Here is an 8,873-nt window from a genome sequence, read left to right as displayed (position 1 = left end):
TGATTCCCGGGGTAAACCTATGATCTCCCATCCACCGGTCAAGATTTCTCTTGAACAGAGCCAGCGAGGTGCTCTGCCTCACATGGATCGGGATTTTATTCCACAGCATGGGGAGTCTCTGGGTGATAAATCTATCCCTCCAGCACATCCTATTTATATCCGTGCTAAGGTTTAAGTCTCTTGCTCTAGTGGTTTTGGTGGATTTGGATTTTTTGAGGTGGAGCATGTCCATTAATTCCAGGTTGGTCATGGCCTTGTATGTCAGGCACAGGTCACCTCTGAGCAGACGGTATGCAACTGAATAGAGTTGGAGTTTCTTCAGTCTGGCAGCATATGACAGGTTTTGGAGTCCCTTTATCCTTTTGGTGAGGAACTTTTGGGGTCTCTCCAATTGCTGCAGGTGTCGGGTGAGATACATCCCGAATGGGGCATTGTACTCGATCATTGGTCTGATAAGTGAAGAGTACAGGGGAACAATGACCTCACTTGATCTGGATGTGAATTCCTTCATGATCAGGTGGGCAATGTAGAAGGTCTTTCAAACCACTTTAGCAACGTGAGCGTCAAACAAGAGGCCACTGTCAACCTGGCTCCCCAGGTCCCTGATAACCTCTTCTGTGCTTAGTGGGTTGCCACCTATATGGTAGCTTGGGGTTACCTTGTTTTTCCCCGAAGGGTATGACTATACACTTTTTTGCGTTTAACTTCAGGCCATGGCTCTGGCACCAACTATCAGTTTCCGTGAGACCCCTCTGAAGGATGTCTGTGTCCGATGTACTATCCACTATGGCACCCAGTTTGCAGTCATCTGCAAACTTTGTCAGCCATAGTCCTCCTATGTTTGCCTGTACTTCTGAGAAGTAGATGCCGAACAATAGGGGGCCAAGGACTGAGCCCTGTGAGACTCCACTTGTAACCGGCTTGGAGTCTGACATGGCTCCAGCAACTCTAACCCTGTGGGTTCTGTCCTTTAGCCAGTTTGCAACCCATCTTGTGACATATGGGTTTACATTTAAGCTGGTAAGTTTCTCTATAATACCCAAGTGTGGTATTGTGTCGAAAGCTTTTGCAAGGTCAAGGTAGGCTGTATGGACTGCCTTTCCCTCATCAATGGCCTTGGTGACTGTTTCGAAGAAGTCGACCAAGTTCAGAAGGCAAGATCTGCCCTTGACAAAGCCAAACTGGGTTGGGTCCAAGGTCTGCAAGTCCCCTGTGTCCTTGTTTATGAGTTCCATTATGATCCTCTCCATAGCTTTGCAGACCAGGCTTGTTAAGCTTATGGGGCGGTAATTACCAGGGTCTGTAGAGGCACCGCCTTTGTGGAGTGGGACCACAGTTGCTGTACGCCACTCCTTGGGCACATATCCTGTGGTGAGGCTAAGATTAAACAGCTGCCTTATGTGCGGGTTTAGTTCTTCATTGAGTTCATGTAGCACACAGCCGGGGACCCCATCCGGTCCCATTGATGCTGTGTTTTTAGCTTTAGAGAGATCAGCTCTCACCTGCGCACCTATAGTGCAACATAAAGGGGGTACTGCACTCCATAGTGTGCTATCATTAAAAGTGAAGGCCAATCTGCTTGAAAAGTATATTTACAATACATACATATGCATATTTACAGAAAATAAATAACATCTCATACTTTAACTCACAATTAATTACATTCCATACAGACCCCCCCCCATCCTTTTTCCATAACCACCACTTGATTTTCTTTATAATGTTTGGTAGAATCCACTTACCATTAAACATGACCTCATTTAACCTTTCATTCCAGATCATCCAAATTATACCAAATATTTGTATCCACATTCTTAACATATTTTTACTATGCTGTTTATAGAAACCATACATAAATCATGTCCATATTTATTTGTTTACAATCCTGCAATTCCTTACCTATTTTGTTTTCTATTACTTTTTCCCATAAATGTTAAACTCTTTTACATGTTAAAACATGTTCCATTGTCTCAGTTCCCCACAATACAAACAAACTCTCTCACCGACTTTTTTATATGGCATATTTCCTTTAAAAGGTAGCTTATTAAATTATAATTTCCATAAAAAATGTTGATAAACCACATTCTTTATACACCATGTATTCCTTTGTTTTATAGCTTTAATTTTTTTTACACTGTTAAATGTTCCCAAGGATTCACACAATAATTCTGTTTCATGATATTCTTATTCTAACTGTGATGTCTCCACTCTGGGCCACTAATCAAGGAGCCTGAGTCCTCATCACTGACAAGGAAGAGGAACATTCACTTGGAAAACATACACCCAATGTTTCCAGATGCAGCTCTCTGCATCAAGCATAATTTCCCTTAACAGCACACAGGGAACACACTCAGTTCAGGGCCTGGGTTTCCCCCTCTATCTAGATTCCCAGTAAGACTCCCCACTGGCACAGCTGTAGGGTTGAGCATTCAGCCTAGTGTCCAAGCCAAATCCTCCACCACCCTCTCTGTGAAACCAGTGCTTCATGTTCCTACTCCAAGTAGTTGACACACACTTTGAGATTTGATTTTCACATACTATGCCCCCTTCTGCCCAGAATATAAGGTAGTTACATTGCCACCAGATGCCCCCAAAGCCAGCTACTCTAAGACTCTTACAAGGGTATTCAACTATACTAAGTGAAATCAATTTTTTTTTAATTTTATTTATTTCACATTTTTTTACCAGGGAGGTCTGACTGGATAGAGCTGTCCACTTTCTGCAGAGGCCCGGATAGAAAAGCTCAGGAACAATTGTTAAGATACTATACATAAGATATTTACATGAGCATTGTGGTTTAGACTATTATTACCCTTAGATTTAGACTCTTATTAATACAAATGGTAGTTTGACCAACAACAAGATTTTCAGGAGCAGCCAGAGTTGTCACCAAATATATATAAGTATTCCCTCTCAGAGATTACAAATATTTACCAAAAGACCAGTCACAGTAAAACATTCAAATATATTTAATAATAAATAAGAAAAGAACATTCATTTATTTATTTATTTTATTGAATTTTCTTACCGGGAAAGTCCACTGGGGCTAAAAAGTGCCCATTTTCAGTGGAGGCCTGCAGAGAAAAGTTCCAACAAGAACATAGATACAGAAAAAAATATAAACATTAATTGCTACAGAAGTAGACACAGTATTACACACAGTAATTACAGCAATATATTCAGAATATATATACATAAAAGCAGGAATCTAGTTGGTTTGATTACAGTAATATATACAGTATATGTACATTAAAGCAGGAATTTAGTCGGTTGCCAAATGAATTCAATCAGGGGGTATAAACAGAGATATAATAATCAGTATTATTGTACCAGTATCAACAAGTGATGACAAATACATAAATATGGAGAACGTACCATCAGTCACTATTAGAAAAAGGCATAGGAGTTTAGTTATCATATAAGAAGAGGGAAGAGCTTAGGTTATAGAGCAGGTACATGAAAATACTAAATATCTATGTACAATAAACACCAGAGTTTCAATCACATGAAATATTAAAATAAAAAGGGCATAGCAAAATTAATTTAAAATGGGTGGCAAAAGCCAAACACACTCTGGCTAGGCTTATAAATGCCCTAGGGCAGATAGCCTAGTATGAACCTATGAACACAGATGAATAAATTCACACATATACAGAAAAACAGTACTTAACTAATCTCACTATATTTTCCAGACTGATCTAAAGAATTACTATTCCCTGGCCACTTACAAGGCAAGATGAAGTAGGTGAGTGGCCATCCTTCTTTGTCAGGTTCCAGAAACAGAGAGCTCTGAGATGTCAGTCTCAGCTAGCATTAAAACAGTATTTTAGTGATGGATTACAGAATGACATCACATACATCTGGTCATCTGACTTCTGGTTCCCATGCAACCCCATTGTTAGAAACTGTCAGGATTTCGCATATATGTGTCAATAATACATACACATAGTTTTGTTCAGATCTGTTGCAGATTCTGGAAGTCATAAAACAATTTCAAACCTCCACCCTTCCAAAGTAGCAATTAGTTCACCCAAAGACAATACCAAAAGTTTCCTAGTACAGATTTTTTTGTCTTTGGCTGCACTGAGAACTGTAAAATGCAATCTTTATGGCCTAAGCCATGTAATTTAATTTCAAACTATTTTCAAAGTTAGGTGGATTGAGATGAACCTATTCTTTTCCAGTATCCTCTGTTAAAACATATACATTTAAACAGTTACAATAATACACGTATATTTCTTTTTCATCAAGCAGGGCACGCTGTTGGTGCATTTTTAACACAAGCAGCTTTACAAACACATTTTTCAACACAGGCATCTGTACAAATCAGTTTGATATACAAATTATATATACTTCTTTACAAAATTCCATCTAGGTGTGCTGGCATATGTTACATATCCACTGCCCTACTTCTTCTGGCATAGCTGGCAATACCTCACATCATTACACCAACTTTTCCTACTTTCATCAATTTTATCCAGTCTTAATTTCCACAGTTTTATTTTGTCTTGGCACTTTCTTATTTCTTCATTTTCCATTCCTTTTCTCTTTTATTTGTTCTAATTACATTCCATTCTTTTTTATATTTTTCTTTAAATATGTTTATTACCAACTTGTTTTCTTCTCCAGTTATCAATCTCAAAACTTTATATAAAGTTAGAGATGCCCCATACACTATTAGGTTCAATAAGCACAAACCCCTTTTTTTTCCATGTACAAAACTCCACTTTTCACTGGATTTAATCTGGATCTCCAGATAAAATTGAAAAAACAGTTTAAATAAATTGCTTCTTCATGTCTTTTGGGAACACACACACACACACACAAACACACACAAACACACACAAACACACACAAACACACACACACACACACACACACACACACACACACACACACACACACACACACACACACACACACACACACACATATATATATATATATATATATATATAGATATATAGATATAGATATATGTACGGGTCTACTACCAGAGATCGAAATTACATTATTTCAAAATCCAGTAGTAGATACCCACTAATGTGAAAGTGCACTTCACTGAAAGTGCACTTTCATGAACACCACTTGAGGAATGGTTACGGACCTTAGGGTTAGGGCTTGGGTTAAGGATAGTGGATAGCTAGTAGGACTATCCACTATCCTTAACCCAAGCCCTAATCCTAAGGTCCATGACTACCGCACCACAGTGGAGGAAATAGTTTGTCCTCCATGGTGCAGTAGTCACGGACCTATGTCCTCCACTGTGGTGGGGTAGTCATGGACCTTAGGGTTAGAGCTTGGGTTAAGGATAGTGGCTAGCTAGTAGGGCTATCCACTATCCTTAACTCAATCCCTAACCTTAAGATCCATGACTACCTTACCACAGTGGAGGACATTGCCCGTTCATTCTAGTGGTGTTCGCGAAAGTGCACTTTCGGTGAAGTGCACTTTCACGTTAGTGGCCATCTACTACTGGATTTCAAAATAGTGTGATTTTGATCTCCAGTAGTAGACCCATATGCACTACCTATATATATTTTCCCATCCATATTGTATTTATTAAATGTACTTTTTTGTTTATTTACAATTCATACCTATTCCACATAATCTTACATCCTTTTAAATCTCTCAACATTTTCTCCAGTTGCTTCTTTATTATATCATACTCCTCAAATTAAATTCTTTGTTGATATCGTTTCCCCAAAGTGTACACCTCCCAATTCTTTATCTCCTATATCTTTACATTTTTCTTTGTTGATATTCAATCCAAACTCTTGCAATCTATTACATTCTTAATTACCTTTTCCATTTATTTTTCATTTTTTTGCTGTTAATATTATATTATCAGTATAAGACATAATAATGGGATATTTTGTCCCCATTTCTTGAATATATTTACACTGTTCCAGTTCCTCATTTAATCCTTTTATTATGCTATTCATAACTATTGAAAACAAAATGCCACTCATTGGGCATCTCTGTTTTACTCTCTAAACCAACTATTGACTAAAATTTTAATATTGGTGATTTCATAAATGTTTTAATATTGGTGATTTCATATACCTTTTCACATACACACTGAGCAGAGTGGAGGAGGGGTGTTGACTACAACTCTGATCTGATATATATAAGTATTTTGTTTTTCCGGCTTATTTATACTGATTATTGTTTCTAGCAATTTATATATAGCACGTTTTATTACCTGCTGCATACTTTATACTGTATTTTATTGCTATTAACTAATCTGCATGGCTAACTGATTTGCAGTTAAAAGCATACTGTAGAGTGTCTTTGCTCCTTTATCTGTTTAAAAACTTTCATTTTGTGGTTCGCTGCTGTCATAAAGATTTCTATAATATTTACTGTCTAAAGAGTGTAGGCTAATAGCTTTAGTATTGTCCCAGTTCAGATTTGCTGGCTCTGGGCCTGTTTGTCCTTGCAGTGATTATTCAGAGCACATGAACAAGCCATCTTGAATTAGCAAAAGCCTTTCTTTACCTTCTTGGCTGGATTGTGTTGATTGGGTGCTGGCTAGTGGTGGCTGGTTCTTTTGTACTTTTTTAAAAAAAAGTTGTCTAAGGTTGTATCTTCTGGTATTTAAGCCCTAACGTTGAGAGGATTTCTGTCTATACACACTGAGCAGAGTGGAGGAGGAGCATTGACTGCAACTCTGATCTGAGATAGAAGTTGTTAGTTGTGCCAAATTACTTGGTGTTACCATTGATGAACACCTGAAATGTAATACTCATATTCAACTAAACATAAAAAAAAACCATCAGAAGCTCGGTATGCTTTATAGAAATGCTAACTTTCTATCATTAGCTACAAGACAAACACTTACCTGTACCTTCCTTCTCCCTTCTCTATTGTATGGTGCTCCTCTTCTAACCAACCTCACAGCTTCTATCTCCTCAAAACTTGAAAGTTGCTGCAACAAAATTGCCAAATTCGCTACTAACTCTACTCATTCGGTTCTACACACCATTGCATCTCCCTCCATAGTCTTCAATGGCTAGAACTCCCTAATCGTCTTGACTACCTCCAACTTACTACTGCACACAAACTAATTTTTAAACCCACTGCTTGCCCTGCACTAATATCTTGCCTTTCTACACTCCTCTCAGGCCCCTAAGATCAGGCCACCAAAATCTTCTTTCAGTACATAAACCTACACGACCCCCTGGCCACCTTCTACTTTCTTATACTATAGCAAAAAAATGGAACTTGCTTCCTCCCCTGCTAAGAGTCACTACAAGCCATGAACAATTCAAATCTCTACTCCATTCTCACCTCTCCCAAAACTGGAAATGCAATTGTATACTTCCTACCTAGATCCTATTACATCCCGGTTTCAATACTCTCCCTCCTGCCCTTCTTCTTCCAACTCTTTCTTCAGCTCCCCACCCTCTACTTCTTTATCTTCTTTCCCCCCTGTATAAACTCTCTGTAAATTCCTTTTATATCTTCACCTCCCCACTGCCTATATGCCTATTCTTGCAGCTGTATCTTTTACCATTAAACATAAAATTAATCTTTGTCTAACTGTTCTTTTTTATCCTCCTCCTGGCATCTCTTCTCCTTTAATTCTTTGCACCTCCTTTTTCCTACACTTCTCCTCTGATTTACTTCATTTGCATTTCATATCTATGTATGTTTTTTCTTCTATGCTAACAATACAAGTGTATAAAAAATGTTATTTTTACTTGTTTGTAAATTGTTTAAGTGTGCAATTTGTTTAGGAATATGGAGCTTTAAGTGTGCAATGTGTTTGTAATATGGAACTTTTCTCCCCGGGCCTCTACTGAAAACGGGCTTTTGGTCCCAGTGGACTTCCCCGGTTATCAAACTGGAAATAAATAAATAAATAAATAAATATATAAGTATCCTTTTTTTTTGCTTATTTATACTGATTATTGTTTCTAGCAATTTATATATAGCACTTTTTATTACCTGCTGCATACTTTTTACTGTATTTTATTGCTATTAACTAATCTGCATGGGTAACTGATTTGCAGTTAAAAGCATTCTGTAGAGTGTCTTTGCTCCTTTATCTGTTTAAAAACTTTCATTTTGTGGTTCACTGCTGTCAGAAAAATATGTATTAATGTGTGTATGCTTAATGCTAATTAGACGCTAAATGAGTTAACATGTTTTTCATTCTATTTTATATGCACTGTTTTATATATAAATTGAGTTTCCTATGAGACTGAACAGATGCTTTTTGAAACTGCAGTGTGCTTTCTGAAACTTGCAAGATGCCCTCTGACCTAGTAATTGCGAGCACAGCAATATTCATGTTTATGCCTTTTGGAAATGTACTTGAGAAGCAGGTGCTTATCTGCTAGGTCAGGAGAGGATGAATGAACAATGCTATATCCTGTAAATGTAATGATTCTAAACAATCAGCTCTGTTCGAAGTATGAGAACATGTGCAGCTGCAGAAGCTTAGAGATAGTGTAGACAAAGGATTGTTAGAGAAATGAACTGCTTGCTTTGTGCTTGAATTAACCATAGTACCTTGAATGGTAACATTGCATGTATCTAACCTGTGGTAGACAAGGCCACGTTGTTTTCCTTAGGAAGTTTCTCACAAAAATTGATAAATCAGCAGAATTTTATGAAAGCAATTATTAGTAAATGATGATGACAAGACTTGTGATTTGTTACGTCAGCTTGGTAGGCAATGTCTCATTAGAAAGTGTATAAAAATGAAAGTATTTCCTGTTTCTAGTTAGACAAACTCTGTATTAGCACATTTTTGTCTCCTTGCTGCAAAATTAAAGTGCCTTAACCTGAACCTACCGTGTTTTGATAATTTTTAAAGTATATTTTTCCTTTGACATTTTGGTCCTTCAGACCGGAAAGTACCT

Source organism: Protopterus annectens, chromosome 2.part1, assembly GCF_019279795.1.
Source record: "Protopterus annectens isolate FY-2018-M chromosome 2.part1, PAN1.0, whole genome shotgun sequence".
NCBI classification, from domain to species: domain Eukaryota; kingdom Metazoa; phylum Chordata; order Ceratodontiformes; family Protopteridae; genus Protopterus; species Protopterus annectens.
The sequence above is the reverse complement of the archived record's forward strand: the minus strand, read 5'-3'. Positions refer to the sequence as shown.